Source organism: Phasianus colchicus, chromosome 1 (genome assembly GCF_987193195.1).
Source record: "Phasianus colchicus chromosome 1, bPhaCol1.hap1.1, whole genome shotgun sequence".
Lineage (NCBI taxonomy): Eukaryota > Metazoa > Chordata > Aves > Galliformes > Phasianidae > Phasianus > Phasianus colchicus.
The window spans coordinates 141,054,711-141,067,797 of record NC_143436.1 but is presented as its reverse complement, the minus strand read 5'-3'; positions in this window follow the sequence as shown (position 1 = coordinate 141,067,797).

Here is a 13,087-nt window from a genome sequence, read left to right as displayed (position 1 = left end):
TTATTCAGCTCCCTCTCTCACATGCACAAACTCTGCAGAAGTAATCCCCTTCTAGCTTTTGATGAGTGAAACTCTTCCTGTCAAGCATTACTTGCATTGGAATTTACCTATCCACATCCTAGGGACAGCAGGTCTCTTCTGAATCGTTCAGTTGTGCCACTAACTATAAAATTAGTGAAGATAAAAATAAAGATATTTTTCTCGTTATTTTTCTCCATCAATAACTGATTCTGCTAATCATCAGTTTCATGGTTGTGGGTTTTTTGTTGTTGTTGTTTTTTGTTTTTTGTTTTTTTTTTTCTCCCCTAGGCACTGCAGACACCTGAAGGATAGTTTCCCAGAGGACATTTTTTCTCTTTTGTCTGCCTTTCTTTCCTATCCCTTACACATAATCTGTGCCTGCTGCACAGTCACTTCTTCTGTTGGAGTCAGTAGGAACTATACCTTGTTCAGAAAGGTAAATCCAAGACATGATGGGATGGAGAACCTCACTGCTGAGCTGTTTTCCACCTTTTGAGTGGTTCTCGTGCTTCCTCTGGGGATCCCTCCTTGAACTGGGAGCAACAGAGTTAGAGAGATTAAGGATGGATACAAGGAAGAAGTATTTTACAGTAAGAGTGGTTTGCACTGGCACAGGTTGCCCAGAGAGGTTGGTGAATGTGCTATCCCTGAAAACATTCAAGCTCAGGCTGGATGGGTCTCTGAGCAACCTGAGTTAGCTGTAGGTGTCCCTTTTCTTTCCAACTAGTGAAGTTGGACTAGATGGCCTTTAAGGGCCCTTTCCAGCTCAAATTATTATAAAACACTGTCAACTTCAGTGATCATGTGCTTCTATCCAGTATTTCAAAGATAACAGTGGGTAGTTTTAGTGATATGGTGGGTGCTCATTTTCTTCTCATTTCCTACCCTCCCTGCAGTTCTTTTCCACTGTGTTTTCCTGGTAATTCTTTCCAGGTTATCACCTCCAATATCACCTTTATGGCCTTGTAATTGTTGTTTAGGTGGATGACAACCTTCTATATAGGAACAGTAAATGAATTGTCATTTGAAACAGTTAAGTCAGTTCCCCCTTTAATTCATAGCAGAATTACCTTCTTCTGTGGAAATAAATCCCTCCTTTAAAAAATTCTCACTTACATGCAGCATCCACAAGCCACTTTCAGAGTAATCTTCAGCTGAGAGGACATTATATCTATTTCCTGAGAATTTTATGCTGACAAAGAACTGTAAACAAATTTGCTCCAAATTATAAAGTGGAGTCATGTGTGCTATACAATTTGTTATATGTGCACTTCTCAGTGTCTCCAAGAAGCAACTATAATGGACAGAAAGCAATATCTGTCTATGAAGATGCAGTTCTTAAAAAACACATCTGCCCACATGATATTTAGGCAAATTATATTAGGGAAACAGACCTCAGGAGATCCTCCAAAGATGAGCAGGCATAACATAAAACCTTAGAGTTCTTAATTTGAAATTGACAGTCCTACTCTTTATTCTTCCTTTTCTCCTGCAAAACTTATTGCTTTTGCTTTGGTTCCTTCCCACAGTAAAAATGTAGAATTTTAAGGATTTTATTTTTTTCATATACATATATAAAAAAAAAAAAAAAAAAAAAAAAAAAAAAAGAGGAATAAACAGAACAGGGAGGAAAGGATGGTAAGTAACTTCGCATTTTTCTTCAAGCTAAAGTGTATTTACCTTTTTAATACTAAAAAGTGTATTATGTGTCATTTTAGGTAGCACATGGGAAGTACCAGCACATATATTTGTGAACTCTATACACACATGCATTTTTTATAGTAATGACAAACATATCTAGCACCAGTTATGTCATTGTGCTGAATGCTAAAATGTTTAAGTGCAGCTTCTGCTTGTTGACACGTCTCTACAATACGAAAAAGATTGCACTGTTGAAGGAGAAAATGCCAATATTATTCGTTTTTACACAGAAAAGATATGTCTGATATTATGACACCAAGCTGAGTGGTGCGGTTGACACAGTTGAAGGAAGGGAGGCCATTCAGAGGGACCTCAACAGGCTAGAAGGGTGGGCCTGGTGAACCTGATGAGGTTCAACATGGCAAAGTGCAGAGTTTTGCACTTGGGCCAGAGGAATCCCAGGCATCCATACAGACTGGAAGGAGCAGTCCTTGAGAGCAGCCCTGTGGAGAAGGACCTGGGGGTCTTGATAGATGAAAAACTTAACATGAGCCAGCAGTGTGCCCTTGCGGCTCGGAAGGCAAATGGTATCCTGGGCTCCATCAAAAGAGGAGTGGCCAGCAGGGACAGGGAGGTGATTGTCCCCCTCTACTCTGCTCTTGTGAGGCCCCATCTGGAATACTGCGTCCAGGTCTGGAGCCCCCAGTACAAGAAAGACAGGGAGCTGTTGGAGAGGGTCCAGAGGAGGGTTACAAAGATGTTCAGGGGACTGGAGCACCTCCCCTGTGAAGACAGGCTGAGGGATCTGGGCTTGCTCAGCCTGGAGAAAAGAAGGCTGCGGGGTGACCTCAGTGCAGCCTTTCAGTACCTAAAGGGAGCCTACAAACAGGACGGGAATCAACTCTTTGAAAGGGTTGATAACTGCAGGATGAGGGGAAATGGTTTTAAGTTGAGGGAGGTGAGATTTAGGTTGGATGTCAGGGGGATGTTCTTTACAGAGAGAGTGGTGAGGTGCTGGAACAGGCTGCCCAGAGAGGTTGTGGATGCCCCGTCCCTGGAGGTGTTCGAGGCCTGGGCAGCCTGGTCTAGTATTAACTGGTCTAGTATTAAATAGGGAGGTTGGTGGCCCTGCATGTGGCAGGGGGGTTAGAGATTCATGATCCCTTCCAACCCTGGCCATTCTGTCTTTAAGAATTTGTTTGCTTCTACCACGAGTTTTAAAAACAGATACTTGTTTTAAATATTTGTTAGTAGTGTTTTTCTGTTCACTGTGAGACAAAAACACTGTGCATAAAGTGCTTTTTCATTTCTTCCCTTCCCCCTTATTTTGCCTGTTTTGTACAACAAACACCTGAAAAAAAAAGGGGGGGGGGGGGGAGGGAAGTAAGGTTTTCCTACTGGAAACAGGACAGCTTATTCCATATCTTCTTGTCTTTATCCCAGCTTCCATTCAGTAAGGCAAAAGGCAAAGTCTGGGACACTTTCTAGTATTGCCAACCTCATGACAGTATCTTGCTGACAAAAGTTAACCAAAATTTGCTACTGATCCTAATGTATTGCAGCTGAAATTAATCTGTAAGCTCTGGAGGACTCCAGAGAAGGAGAGTGATTGGAGGGGACCTCAAAAGATCATCTGGTCCAATCCATCTACTGGAGTCGGAATACCTAGATAAGGTGTTAATTAGATAAAATTATCCTTAGTTAATTAGATAATATAGATTAGATAATAGATAATATAACAGACAACAGATACTGGATTAGATAGATATCTCACTAGATAAAATGAGATTCCCAAGTAATCTCATGACTCCAAGTACACAGACTACAAGAAAACTGCTTAGAATTAGAATGCATGTGATAACTGCAAAAGCTGTTGATGCTGAGTCAATTTAGAAATTCCTAGTGGGAATGGAAGAAGATTGGCAGAGGAAAACCCGCCAAGAGGAAGCTTCTTCTTCTTCCTGTCCAGATCTGACAAATTCTTAACTGTTAGGAAAGAAGAGAAACTCTAACAATGTTATGTCTGCATGAGAGAACATCCTTGGACTTGGTGAAGACTGAAGCAATACGGTTTTGATCCGATGATTCCTATTCTGGATACTGGCCCTTCTCCACTAAAATTTTAGCTCCCGACACGATGCATAGTCAATGGGATCTGATGCCTGAACTGGCCTATTGAAAGTGTCAGAATGAAATGAAAAGCAACAATTTTGTTAAAAGTGTTCTCATATCTCTGAGCAAAGACATACCTAAGTGTGCGTGTGAATGTGCACGCTATATCTAATCTATTTTAGGCTTGCCAGTATTTAAATCTTCAGAAGAGGAATTGGAAAAGCTTCCTGAAGCAGAAGGCTCTCTGCCAGTTTCTTTTTGAAAGTTAAGAAAGTGAATGCTCTGCTGAATGTCGCCTTTTGTATGTTTTCCCTGTGAATGCAATAATCTCTGATCTTGCCAGGGACTGTGGCTGCCAAGAAGCTCGTGGGACTGACAGGTAGAAACATGCCTGACTACCACATTACTTATCCTTGAACAGCACTTCTTGGGATTGGAACAGTGAACACTTAGAGGAAGCCTTGCTTGAAGCTTGGAAGAAAACTGGCAGTAAAATCGTCAAGTCTGCCAATCTCTTTGGGGACTACCAAGTGGTGGAGAGAAACATTTCATAGAGACAGGGAAAAACAAAAAGGAGCCTTACTTGGCTCACCAAAAGAAAAAGAAGAAATAATAAAAAAGAAAACTGCAACAAACAAAACCCAAACCAATAAACAAAAAAACCAACTCAATGAATGAAAAGAAAAATATATTTGGATCAGTTTTGGAGACCTGTCATCAAGATATTGTCACAAGTCTGGATTTTAAATACTTATGTATCTATGTGGTCTGCTGAACTGTGACACTGTTATCACTGGGATTATTTTTTGCAACAATACAGTTTTCTCTCTCTTTTCCTCAGACTTCTACAGTGTTGTCTTAAAGATGGCATTCTACACCCACTTTGCTGAGGAAGGAACAACTGTAATATTAAGTACAAGTTGGACAGTAAGTCTGCAGCTATGCATGATGGGGTCCACAGTGATGCTATTGATAACTATTTTTGTTTATCTCCAAGAGGAATGAGATCTACCTCCAGGGTTTCATGGTGAAGAAATGGCCTATTTTGTGAAAACGTTTTTCAAGGCAGTGCACAGATGAAGGCTGTGGAGCTGGCAGAGAAGGTAACACTGGAGCAAATCTGGCTGATGTTGAAGACAGATTCAGCTGTGAGGAGCTGCCTGAGGGATGTGGGAGATTGGACAGTTTGCAGAGCTCTATTTTATTTTGTGCCAAGTCATTTCAAGAGAGTTGTTTGGTGTATAGAGGCCTGACTGATGCTGCTTGCAGCTCTGTCAAGCACTGCAGTTCCATTTTAACCATGATAATTAATTAGAAGAAAACATATCCTTTTTTTGGATTACGATTGTCTTAACATTGGGAATTAGCACCAGGAGAGAAACCTGACTAATTATCTTTAAAAAAAATTCCATCATAAGTAGAATGAGCAAGTTACGGAATCCTGTGTGAGGCCTTGAGTCCATTGAGGACAGCAGTAGGTTTTCCACTGACATCACTATGGCACGATCTCCTTGCTAATATTCATGTGTTGTTATTCTACTTTGTTGTGGTAGTGAATCTTACAGTTATTTGGGCAAAATTACAATTTCCCAAACTATAACAGCATTTTAGGACTTGTAGCTCTCTTGGCATAATTATCATTGTTTCTTCCAGGGGCATTTATGTCTTGAGGAGCTAATTAGAAGTCTACCACATGTATTCATTCACGTGTATACGCAGCTAAGTTGGTTTTTTTCATACCCTTCATACCCATAGCACTGGGGAGCAATGAAGGGTTAGGCATTCTTTTTAAAAGTTAGTCATTTAATCAAAAAATTTTCAAAATAGTTAATTGGTAGATAGTACGTGGCCTTATATGAACTGAAGAACAAAAACTTGCGTGAAAGTTTTAGTGATCTCACTGGCAATTCTTTAAACATGAGATTTCTATAAAACACTTATATTATAGGGACTTGGAGGAGCTACGAGCTTAATGTTTCACTGTTACTGACGTTGTCATTTTAGTACACCTGTATTATATGTATCTCATTGATACCACATTTCTCTGTACTTTACTAATTTCATAGGGAGACAGAGAACTCAAGTAAGGACAAGAAATGAAAAAATGCTTCTGGTACGGCATACTATGCTCTTTCTCTCTTTCTCTCTCTTTTTTTTCCCTTACAGACAGAGATAATACTCCAAAAATAAAGTTCATGATAAAATTTCTCACTGGGTAATGTAAACTGCATCTTTGATATCTTCTGTGTAAAAACTCTCCAAGTGACTCTTCTGAAATGAGTCAATGCATGTCATGTTCACATCTCTCTTTACTTAGGTATTGCAGCCCTTGGAATATTAAACTATGATGAAATATATGCATTTCTGTAGCAGCCATTTCAAATGCTGCGAATTGGTGCATTGTACATAAATAAAAGGACCTGATTTTGTGTTTTGAAATCAGTATTTTGCCTTCTGTTTGCTGCACAATGCCATCTGACTTCTTAAAAACTGGATGATCATTTTCCTCATCTGCACCTGCTATGCTTCAGAAATATCACTTAGTGAAATCCTGGACATGTTCTGTCTACTCTGATGTTATCTTTGCCATCAAGAGAAAGTAAAATGTGAGGTGAGAGAAAAAAAAAACACCAAGAATGTGTAATCCAAAGCAAGGAGTGGGAAATGATTCACATAATCAATCAGTGCATTTGAATTTCATTTGAAAAAATAACGAGAGATCTCCTAGACTGGCGTGTTGGCAAATTTTTCCAAAATTGACACATAAGCTGATATCATCAGCCTTTACAGGCTGTAGACTTGCTCGACCAAACTACTGAAGTGTGTGCTTTCCTTTAGTAATTTTGTTGTGTAACTGACTTTAGGAGACAATTCAGATATGTAAGTTTAATACTCAGCATAATTGCTTTCTACTAGAATGGTATAAAGATATTTCATCTCTTGAGGTTCAATGAGTCTCAACCTGCATCATCTAGAACAGATTCACTCACCTTTAACTCGAGTGAGATTTGAAGACAGCTGTGCTAAGGAAGAATTAGCATTTATAAAATCACTGAGAGTAAAGGATAAGGTGCTGAGGTGCCCTTGGGTGACAGTAAAGATCAGGTTCTATTTTAGGCTCTCTCCAGGTCTCCATTTAGGCAACCTGAATCTCCTCACCTTCTAACTTTGAAAGACAGTCAACATATGGCGAATTTCCACATAGTCTGCTTAAGCAAATGTGTTTCTTCATTTATGAAGGGAATTTCTTATTTGAAGATTACAATACATTTTTGAATTGACAAAGCTTTCAATACTGTTGCAAGGTGTTAGCTTTAGAGGTAAACCATTTTGCCACATTTTTTTTTTCCAACAAAGATTATTTTAGAAATCATCTCACTGTAATAAAGTGTTTGGTCTATGTTTAACCTGCTTCCTTGGACTGCTTGGCTAAAAGGGGCAGGTCTGCTCAGAGCAGATTTCAGAGTGTCTGGGTTGCTTCAAGTTCCTGAGGTTCCACCTAGGAAGCAGAGGGGACTATGGTCTTTCACTGAGACTCTGACATATGCAAAATGTTTAGATTTGATGAGTCTAGCTCATATGGCTGATATCAAACTGTATTACTTTCTCTCACAGTACTTTCCTTGAAAGGCAGATCTTGAGAGGTGAAGAACTGAGAAATGAACAGGGAAGTCAAATGAAGAAACAGAACTTCCTTACTGAGATGTACAAGCAGTGAAGAACTGCTTTCCTAAAGGATCTTGTAGGATGAAGGAAGAGAGAGAGAAGATGGGCAAAGATGACAGGAGCATGGTTCTGTACAAGGAGAGGTTAAATAGACTAAGAGCTCTTTTTCTTGAAAAAGAGATGATAGGTTTATAGATCCTAAGTAGAATACAGAAACTGAACAGAAAATGCTTATTCTCCATTTCTCTATATTCAAAAACAAGGAGGAATCAGCTAGGAGGTCAGAGTATAGGTTCAAAGGAAGCAAGAAGAAAATTCATTTCCATGCAGTAAAGTGAAAGCAGTGTACTGCCAGAAGATGTGGTTATGCAAATGCTTCTTGACTTCAAGGGTTGTACAAGATCATGAGAGAATAATTTTTCAGGGGGAAATACATTTGAGGATGACTCTTCTTACTCTCCCTGAGCCTATGATTTCTGAGAAGTATGAGATGATGGGCCCTTCTTCCTAAAGCCTCACTTGGCTGTTAGAAGAAAGGGCTAAGAGAAAAGGAAAACAAGGAGAAAACAGCGTGAATGACATGAGAAAAGGGAAGGGAATTGAGAGCCGCAGGATCAAAAACATGTGACTGAGGAAGTAGAAGGAATGTCAAGTGCCCTGACAACTCCCAGCAATCTATTGACATGCCTTGACCTTCCCAGAAGCATGGTTGGAGAATGGAACAAAAATGGGTGCTTCAGCCCCCAGTATTGTTTCCCTCTACATTGCCCCTGCTGTTGGCTTGAAAACCCAGACTAGCTGGGCCCAGGAGGAGAATATGAGGTAGTCTTGGTTACTTGGTGTGCCACTGAGAGGGAGGACTTGACTAAAAATAGAAAAGCATCACTTATAAGAGGTTCAGGAAGACAGCTGCTGTTGGAAGCAGGGTCCTAGATCTGAGGGTCCCATAGGCTCACTCAGTATGGACCTTTTTAGTCTCTGCACCATTGTACCCATCCAGGCGCCATATGAACTGTGGAGCTTTTGATATAGTGATGAGGTATCTCCAGGAATGTAGAAAATAAATCGCAAATGCTTGTCAGAAAAGACAAAGAATCAGGGATTCAATGTAGGCTTAGCCCTGTGTTAAAATGACTTCTCTGCTTTACTGTAATTTCTCTTTTTCTTAAGTTTCACATCTCACTTTACCTCTGCATTCCTTGAGTTAGTTCTTAAGGCTCCCAGCTTCCTGGCTAAGGATAAATAGATAAAATCTTTTTTTTTATTATTTTCTTTTTTTTTTTCCCTCTTACGTGGAAACAGGCTGTTACTGTCTTGCATGAAGACCTCTTGCTCAGAACTTCTCCCTCCTCCTGTTTCCAGGGATCAAGCCAGGGGCACACTGAAAGACGGAGCTGTACTGCCATGCATGTTAAAAATGATTTTACTTGATAAGTGTGAAATTACATCTAATTACAAAGTTAATGTAAGTGAATGTAATCAGATAATTACAATGGATAATGACATGATATTTACAACTTATAATGATCTTGTTATTATACTGTATATAATGACATTATCAAAATTCCTACTGAAGTTTCTTTCCATCTTTAATTGGCCTTTTTATATAAAACAAATTATCTTAAATATTTCATAATTGTCTGACTGAATCCTTTACATTCTAACATATAGATTTAAAGCACAATTAAGTGGCTTGGAAATATTATGGTTATACATTCTTTTATGAAAAAAAAGAAAAAAAAACAGCTGCTTTTTTAAGGCGTAGTGCAAGAAAGCCTTTGAAAAACTCTAATTTCCATTCTTTTTATTTTACGCCACTTGAAGAAGTGTGTAGAATTGTTAATAGGAGGCAGCATGTGGGCAAAGCCCAATCTTAGCTAGCCACTGACCTCAGGACTATTCTCTTGGGCAAGTCATTTCTACTACTTTATCCTTTGGTTTCCATGTTTGTAAAAGAAGAATAACAATATTTCATCTCATTTGTGAAGTACGTCATAACATACAGATGAAAACTAACAAATATCAAAAGAAAAGGAAATTAAGATTCACAGAAGGAATGAAGACAGACTTTAATTTTAACGAAGGCTCTCCACTGTACTAAAACACCAGGCTCGCCTAATTTATGAATATTGGTGCATGTCCCCTACCCCCTTCACACAAAGCTCAGATAATTGGTCTTTGTTCAGGGAGCTGCCTATGGGTTGGGATAACAGCAGGAGCTCCCTTTGTGAGTGCTTTGGGCCCTGCTCCAAAGGTCCTCTCAACAGTAGTGCATTCAAGGCCACAGCAAACATGAGGCCTGATTCATGTCACCCACGTTACACTGCTTTCATGCCAGTGTAATTCCATTTAAAGCGAAGGAGTTACTCATGCTGCATAATACTGAAGTAATTCACCTGATTTCAGTGAAATTACTCTGGCATAGAATTGAAGTTAGACAAGGAGTGATTGGAGTCCATAGGACTTGAATCTTAATTGTTTTCTAAGGTCTGCTGAGTATAAAATGATAGGATACTGGCCTGCGTGCATTTGATGCTTTCTCTGCGTGAAAGAAAGTGTTCCAACTAGGAAGTCAGTGCTTTAGAACCTTCTTATCAGTGCTTCGTGATTTCTTTTTATGATAAAATAAAAGGAGTCAAAATGTGGGTGCTAAGCTTGACTACAGCACAAGAACACTTCACCAGACCAAGTCTCCTTTTTCTTTGCCATGGCTAGATGAGGTCAGAGCAATTAGAACACTGGTTAGGTCTCTATCAGAATTGCTCTGACAAAAGCCAAAGAGCACGCTGATTCTCAGCAGCTCTAGAACAGGCAACACCAGCAAACAACTTCTCTTCAGATTTAGAGGTGAAGACCTTTTATCTCCATGATAAACATGGCTGTTCCTCACTGCCTTCCCACTGCTAATAAAAGTCATGCAGAAGCCCTGGTTTTTCAACTTTCATCAATCATTTTGCATCTTTTCTGCTGTGGATTCATGAAGCCTGTTGTGCAATATGGCCTGTGCTGGAGCTCCCAGCAGCTTAGATAAACAGGAAACATCATAAAGAGGCTAGAAAAAGTGGATGGGCTTGAATTAGTTTGTGATGGATGCCCAAACCAGAAATGGTGAGCAGAGAATATAAAGAGATACTGTTGCTTGCACATGGCTGATTGACACTGACTAGTTTATGGCTAACATTGCCCATGCAAAGCATGAGTGGGCACAGCATTAAAAGGAAAGAAGTGAAGTTTTTTAAGGACAAACTCAATGCAGCAGAAGAAATAGAAATTTGATAAAATTCTGAAGACAGAACGCTTTAGAAAAAGGTTGCAAATCTGCAGGTGTTCTCTTATGTCAAACACCAGTTAGAATTCAGACAAAATGTGAAGTCAGCAGCAGCCTGACACCAGAAACATCAGACTAGAAAACTGTCATCTTATGTTACTGATGTACAAGGAAATACAATTAATTTTAATGAACAACTCTATAGTGTTTGTATGAAACTCAGGAAACATAAGACCTCCTGTAAATCATAAATCATCCCAGTTATAAACTATAGTTTCTTTAGTTCTTCACTCACAGCTGAATATTAAAGCAGACACCATGGATTTGATCCCAATATAACTGCAGTGTGGGAAAGAAGGGAATGTTCAAGATAAAGATCATCTGAGACTACTGAAATGCTGACCTGGTCATTGAAAACCAGCCAATATCTCTTTTCAGTGGCAGAGGATACATGATGTTGTTTAACCATCACGCACGTATTCTCTGGTATAATGTCCAAAAATGATTCCACCACAGAAAGCTAAAAAAGCTTCTTCACATCTCTGAATGGACATGGGAGGAATTCCTTTTGGGCAGTGAGGTGGTAGAAATTAGCAAACACGCTGAGGAAAGGGTGAAAAAGAATACAGTGATTCACAGAAATGGTCCTTCTAGACTTTTTACCTATTTGTGGGAAGTCTAAGCACCTTTCCAACACTTAATGTGCCAGGGTATGGTTTCCTTAGTTGGACCAGAGAATAAACATTAAAAACAGAAAGGTTAAAACAAACCAGAGGAGGGCTCTACCCATCCTAAAGGTAGGTTATTTGAGAACATGAGATATATTAGAGAGAGAGAATAAAGCCAGAATGATTTCCAAATTATATGTTCATAGCTTTTGCTGAAGTCCAACAGATCTGCAAGTGATACAAAGACTCATATTCACTCAAATACGCTCAGCTAGAAGGTCAGTTCAGCCTAAGAAATTAAATGATCCAATTAGTTGATCTGTGGATGCAAGATGAGCATCCAGTTTGGTCATGAAGAAGGTCACACTACAGAGGGTACAAACTACTATCAGTAGATCAGCTATAGAGCTTCTCTATGCACTTATTTATCAGTTGCACAGGTAGGTTATTGAAAATTAATAAGCCTGATAGTCAGGAAGTTAAGAACTGCTGTTAGCTCTAGCCATTATATGAAGAAAAAATGAGAACTGGAGGGAAGTTACTCCTAAGGCACTCACAGGGATGAGAGAGGTAGAGAAAGAAAAAGTTCCTCTACTGGAGGCTGAAGGATGGTTCAGTAGAAGAACATGTGGGAAACCCTTTAAAGAACAGTTTGAATTCTCAATATGGCTTTCAAGAAAGACTTGGAGATAATGCAAAGGGAGAGCAAATTCAGATATAGTGCTTAATGTACTGCCCTTCTTTGACAAGAATATCTAGCTAAGAAAATAAGGGCAGAAGTATCAGGCTGAAGAGAAATTGTGGGCAGAATTATCAAGGTAAACCTAGCAGTCATTTGTTCAGTATTCTCTTTGTTGAACAGTTGCAAGAAGAGGGGCCAAGTTATTCATGTTTATTAACATAAGAGTTTGTGGAGCCAGTGACAGGGAGGAAGTTTACGCAATAGTTTCCAGGTTAAATTAGATTAATTCCTATGAATGAGATAAGATCTAATGGAAATAGTGCAAGACTATGCACACAATATCTACTAAAAAGAAGTTATTAGCTGTATATGGAGGAGTCATACCTACTAGAAGCATAGATGATGGAATACCACTCAGATAGAAGGAAGGATGTAGAAGGGAGGGTAGTATGTAAGCACTCTAAGTTATTATTATGATGCAGCAAAGAAAAAAATAACATTATTCTAGCTGTTAGGTTAGGTATTTCCAGTACTGATGGAAACTGGAATGCTGTTGAACAAGAAGCTTCTGTGGTGAAGTGGTGTTAAAATGAGTTGGATTCAAGTTTTAGTAGTTACAGAGAGTTTTTCTACAGTAATCAAAGGAAAGGACAGCCTGTTTTGCAAGAGAAGATGAAGAGCTTTGTTTGTTTAGCCAAGAAAAACAAAAGTTGAGGGAGGGAATTACTGTGCTCTACAGATATGTCAAGAGAATAAGCATCAGAAAAGAGGAAAAGCATTTAACAAAAGAATAATATTGACATAAGAATAAAAGGCTGTAAATTAGCTAGGAATGCACTTAAGAATAGAAATTAAAAAACACTTGCAGATGTCAGAGCTGTAGGGCTTGAGAACAATTTTTCAGAGGACCTGTGTGGACAAAATGTCCAAACCACTCTCCAGATAGAAACAGATCAGTTCATGAATTCCAATCTCCAATACTCTTATCTACGAGGTCAAGGGACTGGATTTGATGGCTTTGAAGGTATC